Source organism: Heloderma suspectum, chromosome 2 (genome assembly GCF_057233095.1).
Source record: "Heloderma suspectum isolate Gila_16-S chromosome 2, 16-S_ref, whole genome shotgun sequence".
In the NCBI taxonomy this organism is placed as follows: domain Eukaryota; kingdom Metazoa; phylum Chordata; class Lepidosauria; order Squamata; family Helodermatidae; genus Heloderma; species Heloderma suspectum.
Genome location: NC_139459.1, coordinates 350275529 through 350288887, shown reverse-complemented (window position 1 = coordinate 350288887; position 13359 = coordinate 350275529).

The window sequence follows — 13359 nt, the reverse complement described above, 5'->3', positions numbered from 1 at the left end:
TCTTCAGAACCCATATCCACAGGTTCCTGTTATTTCTATCCTTCCTCAGATACTCAAGCCTGGTTTTCCACGTCCCGGTCACCGATTGTCTCGGGTTCTAATACTATTTTGGAACCTTTATCTCCATATCTGGACTACTTTCTACGTCCTTTGGTCATCAGGACTCTTTCATACTTGAAAGACACCAGGGACTTCATTAATGACATGGCCGGGGGCATGGAAAATCCTACAGAGGCTGTCTTAGTAACTGTGGATGTCAATTCCTTATATATTAATATTCCACACGAGGAGGCACATATGATAGTTGAATCTTTTCTTGATACTAGGGATGATCTTTCTCCCCCACGTATTTCCTTATGGAATTAGTGGACATCATTCTTGAGAAAAAATTATTTCTGATTCTCTCATCAATTTTATTTTCAAGTTAGGGCAGTAGGAATGAGGAGTCCTTTTGCCCCCAGTGTGGCTAATTGATTCATGGCATCCCTAATGGACCCCACAATATCTCACGTTAACTTCATTCCATTTTATTGGAATGAAAAGTATTTTCTTTTTTGTAAACGTTATATTGATGATATTTTTCTTATCTTTTCGAAACAAGAAATTTTACATCAATTTCTGGCCTGGATCAATGCCATACATCCCACTATAAAGTTTTCATCTCATTTTGATGCAGTGAGTGTTTCATTTTTAGATACGGAGGTATACTGCAGACAAAATCATCTCTGCATTAGAGGATTGAGAAAACTGACTGACAGGAATTCACTTTTGCATTTTGAATCTTTCCACCCAGTGCATCTGTGTAGGAATTTACCATATGGACAATATTTATATTGCAAGAGAAATTTCTCACAATATTATGAGTATGTAAATCAAAAAATACTATTTAGGCAATGATTGGTGGATAGGGGTTACCCAGGGAATATAATAAGGGATGCTGAAACACAAGTCAATGCAGTCACTAGATCTATTGTAGGTACAACTGTATTCAAATTGTTTACTTATGTATAAGTATATTGTTCCAACAATCTATTTCAAATAGATCACTAACACCCACCAGATTCACTGTGTGTTCCTATTGTTATAAAATTATACTATTATTACTTGACCTATTTCCAGTTGTGTGCTTGTTTGCTTATTTCTTATCTGTATTCTCAGGAAGGCAAAACATCTCTCAGACCATATTCAGCTCTTCTGATGAGCGCTGCCTGGCTCCAGCCTTACATGGTGATGCCCACTGAATGCCACCTCCTGGTCTTCCCTGGAGAGACTGCAAGGTGGAAGTAGACCCAGCCTTTATCCTTCACCAACATTCATACCTGGGGGACCTTGTAGATGTCCAGCATGCTTGAAATCCTGTTGGAGATTCCAGGGTCAGACCCTTCAAGGACTGCCAAGAGGTGATTCTGTCTCCCACAGCTGAAGTTCGGAACACTTTGCTCCCCCACAGACAGAAGGTCTACCATGGCCTCATAAGTCATTCTTGCATTGAAATAGTTCTCATAGACATTGTAGCCCAGGGTGATATTGGGCAACAGCCTCGGATTCTCATTGATTTCACGAATGCCAAACAAGAACGGGAGGATGGACCAGTACCTCATACCCCCAAAACTGCAACAAAAATAGATGTCATCAGATTTTCACCCAACATTCCATGGAAGGATATCCCTTTTCTTGGCTCATTTGTTAAAATTGCCTTTCTAGGAAATAGAAATCTCAACACTTTACTCTTAGAACTAGACTCCCAGTGACATTAATGCAAATTTTCTTCCCAGTGCAGAGCATAGTGTCAAGGGAAGATTTTTGTTGGGACCATGACAGAGGGGGGAAAGGTTACACTCCCCTTCCCCACCTTTTCTAGTCAGGTGCCTAATCATTCACCCTCCATGACATATATTTGCATCATTAAAATGTGGATGTTAGATGCAAAAAAACAGATATCTTGTCACATTTGGTTTGGCTGTATCACTGACCTTGAGTCCAATTCAACATCATTTATCCTAGCATGAGGGGTTCTACAAATGACATGGTGCATAGCCCATGGCAAGCAATAAGCCCTGAACCACAAAGTAGGGGAAGATGCCCAGTTCAGTGCAGGAGAAGGCAGTGCAGAAGCTTTGAAGAACCTCAGCTGAAATCCTAAACATACTGGGCAGGGAAAAAGCCTCACTGGGCACAGTGAGATCAATCGCTGAATAACCAGGCCCACACAACATAACTAGAGACATACGAAGATAGGCAGCTGGCATCACACCCAGTATTGTCAACACCGACTGGCGGCAGCTCTCCAGGGTTTCAGGGTGTGGTTTTTCCAGCCCTACTTGGAGATGCCGAGAATCAAACCTAGGGCCTTTGGCATGCTATGCACATGCTCTACTGACTGAGCTATGGCCCCTCCCTTTGTAGATCCAATCAAAATATATCTTGAAGAGTTTGCGTATCATGAGATGGGGGGGTGCTCTATGATGACTGGTAGTTTTTACAAAGTTTGCTAGTTGAACATCGAAATGTAGATGAGAGGAGGAGCAGTTAGCCTCCAATCTAGAAAGGAAGTATAAAACAAAGGTAGCCAGGTGATTTTTTTAATCTCCTTTGGCAACCTATAGTGGCCCTGCACACACAGCAATTTGGGAAGGTAATTCTACTGCCCTTCTGGAGTTATGGTGTCTTGCATAAGTATTCATCCGCGTTTGACTTTTCCACATTTTGTTGAGTTACCAGCTGGAATTCAAATGGATTTAATTAGGATTCCTTGTCACTGATCTACACAAAGTAGTCCATATTGTTGAAGTGGTGGTGGGGGAATCTACATATTCTACAAAACGATTGACAAAGAAAGAACAGAAAGGTCTTCATTGGATAAGTATTCACCCTCTTTGCTGTAACATGCATAAATAAGCTCTGGTACAACCAACTGCCCTCTGAGGTCACATCATTTCTTGAATGGAGTGCACCTGTGTGCAATTCAAGTGCCATGTGATCTCAGATTAAATGCACCCTTTTCTGGAAGGTTGCAGAGTTTGTAGGAGAGCATATCTAAACAAAGAGCATCATGAAGACCAAGCAGCTATCACAACAACCCTGGGATAATGTTCTAGTGAAGCCCCAATCAAGATTGGGCTATAAAAAAATATCCAGAACTATGAACATCCTCCTGAGCACCATTAAATCGATTATTATGAAAAGAAAAGAATATGGCACAACTGTGATTCTAACTAGTAAAGGCCATCCACCAAAACTCAGTGACTGGGTAAGGAGGGCATTAGTAAGAGAAGCAACCAACAGGCCAATGGTAACTCTGCAGAAGCTGAAGAGATCCATGGCTGACATGGGGGAATCTGTCCTTGCAACAACTATCACCTGGATGCTCCACAAAACTGGGGTTTAAGGAAGGGTGGCAAGAAGAAAGCCATTGTTGGGGGAAAAGAACCCTATGGGCCTCACTGCAGAACACTTTGTAGGGTCGGAAAGACAGCAGTGCTCATTGGCTGAGAACACCATCTCCACGGTGGAGCATGGTGGGGGCAGCATCATGGGCTGGGGATGCTTTTCATTGACAGGGACAGGGAAACCCATCAGGATTGAGGGCAGGATGAATGGAACCAAATACAGGGCATTTCTAAAGGAAAATGTGTTTCATTCTGCTAGGGATGAGGGACTGGGGCAGAGGGTCACCTGCCAGCAGGACAATGACACCAAACCTACAATCTGTCACTGCTTCACTTTCTTTGGTGTTAGTTGTAGAAGGTGTTGTAGGTCTTCATAGAACCGATCAACCTCAGCTTCTTCGGCCTCAGTGGTTGGGGCATAGACTTGAATTACTGGTGCTTCTACCACCTATTGCCTCAGGGGAGGAATACTTAGGCAACCAAAAAATGAAAAAGTGGGAACCCAAATGACAGGGAGCAGTCAGATTGCAAACCACAAAAGATGTATAGAACAGCAGCCAGACAATTCATTTCTCTCCAAAGGCAAACTCTGTTCTTCCCAGACACAGTGAAACCGGGAAGCTAACTCCTAAAGCAGATTGTGGGACTCCCTGCCAAGTGAGGATGGGTCGGCTCCGTCTCTGCTGTTGTGGCTCCAGCAGGCTGACACATTCAACAGGCCTTTGACATGTAAGCAGATCTGCTGGGTCAGATGCTGTTTTTATCCTACCATGTTTGTATTTTTCAGTCTGTTCAAGTGTATTTGTTTTATTGTTGTTTTAATCACGTTTTTATGTATCCATTATTGATAGCAAACCTGAGTACCATTTTCTTGGTAGAAAGGTGAAGAACAAATAAAATGAATAAAATAAATCATATTATCCCCTTTGACATTTATTCATTTGATTACATAGGAGCTCTTTTTAAAGAGGACAACTTATCAGAAGAGAGAGATTCACCGTCCCCTCTGCTAAAGACCGACAGCTGGAAAGTATGAATGCGGAACTAGCCATAATATCACTTACGAGGAAAGTCGGGAGGAGGGAGGCTCAAAGAAAACAAATGGTTCAACATGAGTATTTTGTGCTGATGTGATCCCACTGATCAGGTACTCTCCTGGCCTGTAATAATTAAATGATTCCCTCTGATCACTTCTCAGATTCAAAGGGCATTTTGTCTCCAGCATCCCACAGGGAAGGTGGGGCAGCAGGAGAAGCAGCAGCAGCAGCATGCTGGAAACGTCCGTGACAATCTCCTTCTGTGTCTCGTGTGTGTGTGAGTGTGTGCCAGTGACGGGTCTCAGGACCAACTAACTGGAAGCCGAGCCCTCTCACAGCTGCAGTAACTGTACAAAGAAAAAAGATGCGGTCTGGCATGGCCTCAGCTCTGAAGACATCATTATATGTATCGGTTCAAATGCAGAAAGAATAACTATGGTTTAAATAGAAATACAAAACATCTGACCATAGTGGAGAGACTGACTCGGTGATCTGTGTGCCTGCTCAGTTTGCTGTCCAGATCCTATAGCTAGACAACTTCCAGGACCCTGTGTCCTCTCTCTCCTTGTGGTTCTTTATTTTTAATCCAGACATGTCCTGGACAGCTCATCTGAGAGAGAACATCTTCAAATGCAGGGCTGTCCTCTGCTAGCTCTCGACAATAGAGGATTGTCCTCTGTAATGGAAGGCACTTGGACACCCGAGAAGGGGATGATACGAAACCTCACACTGGCACAGTCTCTGCCTTCCCTACATCTCCCCAAAGGCCCTTGGAGGTGCAGGACTATATTGATGCACCAGATTTTCAGGCTTCGCATATAAGGCGAACAATCATTGCTCTTCCCTTGAAGATTCTTGCATTGTTTTCTAAAGTGGCCTTTGGAGATCAAATTCCCTCGAGCTTTTGTGAGCACTAGAATAAATAACTATGATTTTTATAATTATGAGGCAGCAAGAATCACTCCTGTGACTTTGTTGACTCTCTGTGGCTCCGTCTGCAGGTGCTCATCTGAAGAATACATGTTTCCATAACTCACCAGTGTAGCTCTACTTCATGGGTCAGTGACAGAGCAGTTCAACCACGTTTGAATGACCTTAGGCATGTAACTGTATTCTTTGTTTTATCTGAAATGCTACCAACCATTTCCAATCTACTCCCTGCTTGTTCCATGAATAAAGACGCTCAACTGGATATGGACTTTGATTTAGTTCTCTGGCCTATGTTGACAGTGGTCTGACTGACACCTGGACCACTTGGCAGAGTGTATCTTGCTGTTCACGGAGTTTAAAGGGGATCAGGGGAAACAGGATCTATTTTGTTGTTGTTGTTCAGTCATTCAGTCATGTCGGAATCTTCGTGACCCCATGGACCATAGCACGCCAGGCCTTCCTGGCCTGCATTCTCTCCCGGAGCGTACTCAAGTCCATATTCATTGCATCAGTGATGCTATCTAGCCATCTCATCCTCTGCCATCCTCTTCTCCTTTTGCCCTCAGTCTTTCCCAGCATCAGGGTCTTTTCCAGAGAGTTTTCTCTTCGCATTAGGTGGCCAAAATATTTCAGCTTCAGCTGCAGTATCTCTCCTTCCAATGAGCACTCAGGGTTGATTTCCTTTAGGATGGACTGATTGGACCTCCTTGCAGTCCAGGGGACTCGTCGTCAGAGTCTTCTCAAGCACCACAGTTTGAAAGCATCAATTCTTCGGCACTCAGCCTTCCTTAGAGTCCAGCTCTCACAGCCATATGTTGCTACTGGGAAAACCATAGCTTTGATTAGACGGACCTTTGTCGGCAAGGTGATGTCTCTGCTTCTTACTATGCTGTCTAGGTTTACCATAGCTTTCCTCCCAAGGAGTAAGCGTCTTTTATTTCATGGCTACAGTCACCGTCTGCGGTGATCTTGGAGCCCCAAAAAATAAAATCTGTCACTGCTTCCATTTCTTCCCCTTCCATATGCCAGGAAGTGATGGGGCCCAATGCCATGATCTTTGTTTTTTTAATATTGAGTTTCAAACCAGCTTTTGCACTCTCCTCTTTCACCCTCAACAAGAGGCTCTTTAGATCCTCTTCGCTTTCTGCCATTAGGGTGGTATCATCTGCATATCTGAAGTTGTTGATAGTTCTCCAGGAAATCATAACTCCGACCTGTGATTCATCCAACCCGGCGTTTCTCATGATGTACGCTGCATATAAGTTAAATAAGCAGTACGGCAATATGCAGCCTTGTCATACTCCTTTCCCAATTTTGAACCACTTGGTTGTTCCATGTGTGGTTCTTACTGTTGCTTCTTGACCCTCGTACAGGTTTCTCAGGAGACAGGTAAGAAGACAGGTAAGAGTTTGTTGTGATCCACACAATCAAAGGCTTTAGCGTAGTCAATGAAGCAGAAAGAGACATTTTTCTGGAATTCTCTCGCTTTCTCCATGATGCAGCGAAAGTTGGCAATTTGTACTCTAGTTCCTCTGCCTCTTTGAAACCCAGCTTGTACTTCCGGTAGTTCTCGGTTCCCATATTGCTGAAGCCTAGCTTATAGGATTTTGAGCATCACCTTGCTGGCATGTGAAATGAGCGCAATTGTACTGCAGTTTGAACACTCTTTGGCATTGCCCATCTTTGGAATTGGAATGTAAACTGACCTTTCCAGTCTTGTGGCCACTGTTGAGTGTTCCAAATTTGTTGGCATATTGAGTGCAGCACTTTATCAGCATTGTCTTTTAGGGTTTTAAATAGCTCAGCTGGAATACTGTCATCTCCGCTAGCTTTGTTGTTACTAATGCTTCGTAAGGCCCACTTGACTTCACTCTCTAGGATGTCTGGCTCAAGTTCAGTGACCGCACTATCATGGCTGCCACGGACGTTCAGATCTTTCCTGCATAGTTCTTCTTTGTATTCTTTCCACCTCTTCTTAATCTCATCTGCTTCTGTTAGGTCCCTGCCTTCTTGGTCCTTTATCATGCCCGTCTTGGCACAAAACGTTCCCTTGAGATCTCCGATTTTCTTGAAGAGATCTCTAGTCTTTCCCATTCTGTTGTTTTCCTTGATTTCTTTGCATTGTTCATTTAAAAAGGCCTTCTTGTCTCTCCTTGCTATTCTCTGCAACTCTGAATTCAGTTGGGTATATCTTCCCCCATGTCTCTTGCTTTTCTCTTCCCTTCTTTCCTCAGCTACTTGTAAAGCCTCATCAGACAGCCACTTGGCTTTCTTGCATTTCTTTTTCTTTGGGATGTATTTCGTTGTTGCCTCCTGAACAATGTTATGGACCTCCGTCCATAGTTCCTCAGGCACTCTGTCTATCAGGTCTAATCCCTGAAATCTATTCCTCACCTCCACTGTATAGTCATAAGGGATATGATTTAGGTCATACCTGAACGGTTTAGTGGTTTTCCCTATGTTCTTCAATTTAAGCTGAAATTTTGCAAGAAGCAGCTCATGATCTGAGCCACAGTCAGCTCCAGGTCTAGTTTTGACTGACTGTATAGAGCTTCTCCATCTTTGGCTGCAAAGTACATAATCAATGTGATTTCGATATTGACCATCTGGTGACGTCCATGTGTAGAGTCGCCTCTCGTGCTGTTGGAATAGAGTGTTTGCTATGATCAGCATGTTCTCTTGGCAAAACTCTATTAGCCTTTGTCCTGCTTCATGTTGTACATCAAGGCCATACTTGCCTGTTATCCCGGTTATTTCCTGACTTCCTACTTTAGCATTCCAATCCCCTATGATGAAGAGGACATCTTTTTTTGGTGTTAGTTCTAGAAGGTGTTGTAGGTCTTCATAGAACCCATCAACCTCAGCTTCTTTGGCGTCAGTAGTTTGTCGCCCTGCTTATTTAACTTTTATGAAGACTACATCATGAGAAACACAGGGTTGGATGAATCACAGTGTGGAATTAAGATTGCCAGGAGAATTAACAACAACCTCAGATACGCAGATGATACCACCCTAATGGCAGAAAACGAAGAGGATCTAAAGAGCCTCTTGTTGAGGGTGAAAGTGGAGAGTGCAAAAGCTGGTTTGAAACTCACCGTTAAAAAAACTAAGATCATGGCATCTGGCCCCATTACTTGTATTGGCTGTGAGAGCTGGACTATAAGGAAGGCTGAGCGCCGAAGAATTGATGCTTACGAACTGTGGTGCAGGAGAAGACTCTTACGAGTCCCCTGGACTGCAAGGACATCAAATCAGCCAATCTTAAAGAAAATCAACCCTGAATGCTTATTGGAAGGACAGATTCTGAAGCTGAAGCTCAAATATTTTGGCCACCTAATGCGAATAGAAAAGACCCTGATGCTGGAAAAGATTGAAAGCAAAAGGAGAAGGGGATGGCAGAGGATGAGATGGCTAGAAAGCATCACTGATGCAATGAATATGAACTTGAGCACGCTCCGGGAGAGAGCGCAGGACAGGAAGGCCTGGCGTACTATGGTCCATGGGGTCACGAAGAGTTGGACATGACTTAATGACTGAACAAGAAGAACAACAAGTAACTGCCTTCAGAGGTCACATAGTTTCTTGAATGGAGTGCACCTTTGTGCAATTCAAGTGTCACATGATCTCAGATTAAATGCACCCTTTTCTGGAAGGCCCCAGAGCTTGTCAGGGAGCATGTCTAAACATGCAGCATCATGAAGACCAAGCAGCTATCCCAACAACCCTGGGATAAAGTTCTGGAGAAGCACCAATCAGGATTGGGTTATAAAAAATATCCAGAACCTGAACATCCTCCCGATCACCATTAAATCCATTATTATGAAAAGAACAGAATATGGTGCAGCTGTGATTCAAACTAGAGAAGGCCGTCCACCAAAACTCAGTGACCGGGTAAGGAGGGCATTAGTAAGAGAAGCAACCAAGAGGCCAATGGTAACTCTGCAGGGGCTGAACAGATCCAAGGCTGACATGGGGGAAACCATCCACGGGACAACTGTCACCATGATGCTCCACTAAAATGGGGTTTATGGAATGGTGGCGAGAAGAAAGCCATTGCTGGGGGAAAAAAAAAACATATGAAATCTGCATTGGATTTTGCCGAGAGGCATGCAGAAGACATAGCAAACATGTGGGGAAAGGTTCTCTGCACTGATGAGACCAAAACTGAACTTTTTGGCCTTACTGCAAAACATTATGTGTGGCACAAAGCCAATAGTGCTCATTGGCCTGAGAACACCATCCCCACGGTGGAGCATGGTGGGGGCAGCATCATGGGCTGGGGATGCTTTTCATCAGCAGTGACTGGGAAACCCATCAGGATTGAGGGTAGGATTGATGGAGCCACTAAACCCACGACCAAAGTTACACTGGCGTGGTTTAAAAACAAGAACCTGAATATCTTGGAATGGCCCAGTCAAAGCCCAGACCTCAGTCATATTGAGAATCTGTGGCAATACCTGAAAATTTCCTTTCACCAACAGTCCCCAGCCAACCTGAGATGGCTTGAGCAATTTTACTGAGAAGAATGGGGGGAAATGGGAGGATCGCGATGCGCAAAACTGGTAGAAACGTACCGCAAAAGACTCACAGATCATCAAACACTTTAGTATGTTGGGGAAATCAAATGGGGAAAAGGCCAATTAAATTCATTTCAATTCCAGATTGTAATACAACCAAATGTGGAAAAGTCAAAGCGGGCGGGGGGGGGGTGTCAATAATTATCCAAGGCACTGTACACCCTAACTCACATTGCCTTCTCTTGACACTGATATATATGTGATTCTATGGCAGCTCAGGGTAGTCTACATGGCTTCTAAACACATCTTATCCTTAACAACATGAATGGTCCAATGCCAGCCAGTGAACTTCCTGACTGAGCGGGGATTAGAACCTGAGTCCAGTCCTAGTCCCAGCACTCCAATGCCACACACCAGCTCTTGAAAGATAAATGCACCACCCATTGTGCAGAGTAAAGTAGGCAGTTGAACCAGGAACCATTCAGTTCCCCAACCACCTCAAGTATAGTCCCAGAGCTAAAGACACATTTTCCCACGATACTCAGAAGTCAGAACAAGGATCATTGCCTGAGCTCAGACCATCCCCTATTCCCACTTTCCCCACAATACTGAAGCTTCTTCTGTGCCCGCTCTGTTAGCCATTGTGTTTCTACCCCCAAATAATAGCCTGCTAGCACTCGCTCCTGAAGAAGGGCAATAGTGTACAAAGGGAGACATTTTTTTAAAAAGGCAACCGAAGAGGGCAACCCCCCAAAAAACAAAATAATCCATTGATATCTATAACATGTTCAGTACCCACAGAACATTGAGTGCTAATTTGAAAAGCAAAAGGGGAAAAGCTGGGGGGAATGGAATGGAGTACCTGGAGAAGGGCATGGCTGGCTGGCACCTTGAACGGGACAACACATTTATAACCCTTGGTGTTAAACTACCATTGAGATGTCATTTGAAAATGGTTCTCCCTGACACTCATGAGAAGGGAGAAGCACACAGAGCCTCAAAGACTAGCACATTCATTCTGGCCTACATTTTGAGGGCATTCGCCACTTTATCGGATGCAGATGGACCCCTATCTATAACTACACAGGAGGAACAGTGAGAAGCTGCACAGTACAAAAATCCAGTTTATGAAAAAGTGGGAACCCACATGGAACAGAGCAGTCAGATTCCAAACCGCAAAAGATGTATAGAAGAAGAGCAGCCAGACAATTCATTTCTCTCCACAGGCAAACTCTGTTCTTCCCAGACACAGTGAAACCAGGAAGCTATCTCCTAAAGCAGACTGTGGAACTCCCTTCCAAGTGAGGACGGGTCGGCTCCCTCTCTGCTGTTGTGGCTCCAGCAGGCTGACACATTCAAGCAGGCCTTTGGCATGTAAGCAGAACTGCTGGGTCGGGGGCTGTTTTTACCCTACCATGGCTGTATTTTTAAGTCTGTGTAAATGTATTTGTTTCATTGTTGTTTTAATCAAGTTTCTATGTATCCATTATTGAAAGCAAACCTGAGTGCTGTTTTCTTGTTAGAAAAGCTCATTACGCTATTTGCGTTCCCCTTTCTTTTCACTGTAATAGTCTATCTAAATATTTACGTAAACTAAGACGGAGAAAAATAAGGAACGCAAATGGCGGCCGCCGTAGCCACCGCCATTTGCGTACCATGGGTTTTTTCCCCCCTGCCGTGACAGGCTACATAAATACTTACGTAGCCTATCACGGCTAAATACAGTGACTCAAATGGGGGCGGCTATGGCCACCACCATTTGCGTCCCTGTAGGCTGCCCAGCAGCCGGATGTCCCAGCAGCCGGATGGGCAGGATTCCAGGGGGGACGACCAGATCGCCTCCCCCCCTGTCGAGGATTCTGGGGGGAGGGACAGAGAGCATCCCCCCTCAGCGGAAACAGAATGGAATGGAAGGTAAGTGTTCCATCCATCCCTACCTGTAATAGTTAAATGATTCACTCCAATCGCTTCTCAGATTCAAAGGGCATTTTGTCTTCAGGATCCCACAGGGAAGGTGGGGTAGCAGGAGAAGCAGCAGCAGCAGCATGCTGGAAATGTCAGCGACAATCTCCTTCATGTGTGCGGGCCTCAGGAGCAACTAACTGGAAACCGAGCCCTCTCACAGCTGCAGTAACTGTACAAAGAAAAAAGACGTCATTAGAGAGCCAGTGTGGTGTAGTGGCAAGAGTGTTGGACTAGGAGCTGGGAGATCTGGGTTCTAGTCCCCACTCAGCCATGGAAGCTCACTGGGTGACTTTGGGGCAGTCACAGGCTCTCAGCCCAACCCACCTCACAGGGTTGTTGTTGTGAGCATAAAATGGAGAGGAGGAGGATAATGTAAGCCACCTTGGGTTCCTTGCAAAAGGAAAAAAGGCGGTGTATAAATGCAATAAATAAATAAATCCATAGGTGCAAATGCAGAAAGAATAGCTATGGTTTAAATGGAAATACAAAACATCAGACCATAGTGGAGAGACTGACTCGGTGACCTGTGTGCCTGCTCAGTTTGCTGTCCAGGTCCTATAGCTAGATAACTTCCAGGCCCCTGTGTTCTCTCTCTCCTTGTGGTTCTTTCTTTTTAATCCAGATGTGTCCTGGACAGCTCATCTGAGAGAGAACATCTCCAAACGCAGGGCTGTCCTCTGCCAGCTCTCGACAATAGAGGATTGTCCTCTGTAATGGAAGGCACTTGGCCACCCGAGAAGGGGATGATACGAAACCTCACACTGGCACAGTCTCTGCCTTCCCTACATCTCCCCCCAGGCTCTTGGAGGTGCAGGACTATATTTATGCACCAATTTTTCAGGCTTCCTTCGCATATGAGGCTCTCCATTTGACGATTCTTGCATTTTTTTCAAAAGTGGCCTTTGGAAATCAAAATCCCTTGAGCTTGGTAAGCACTAGAATAAATAACTATGAGTTTTATATTTATGAGGCAGCAAGAATAACTGCTCATTCCTCCCCAAGCAAGTAGAATAAGCGGATGATGTGAGTTGTGTGTCATGCAGAAATTGAGGCCAATGGCCCATTTCAGTCTGACTGGAACGACCGCTATTCAGGTAGCAAGTTACAACCAAAGCACACAGCAAAACAATGAATGGGGCTAGCTTGCTGTCAACTGATAAATGAAGGAACTCTTTTTCTTTTGGTTTCTTCTGCTTGTGAAGCTATTCTGTGAAATGTTGGGGTTAAATTAGGAGAGATTTGCCAGATAAAAACAGATCTTCTTGCCCGGCAGCTCTCTCTTGCAAATGTTATTCATTGAATGCTCAAAATCAAAAGGGCCCTGACAGCTGCACATCCCCCCCCAAAATGATATGTGGGGGGGGCAAATGCAACAGAATGAAGAGCAACTGCACAAAAATGAAGGGATCGCCACTGGAGATGTTCGCAAAGCAGATGATTACCGAAAGCTGTGGGGGCTGGCGAACAGGAGTGCCATAGTGCCCAAAGCTTTGAGGAAATCTTTCGACTAGAACGGGGAGA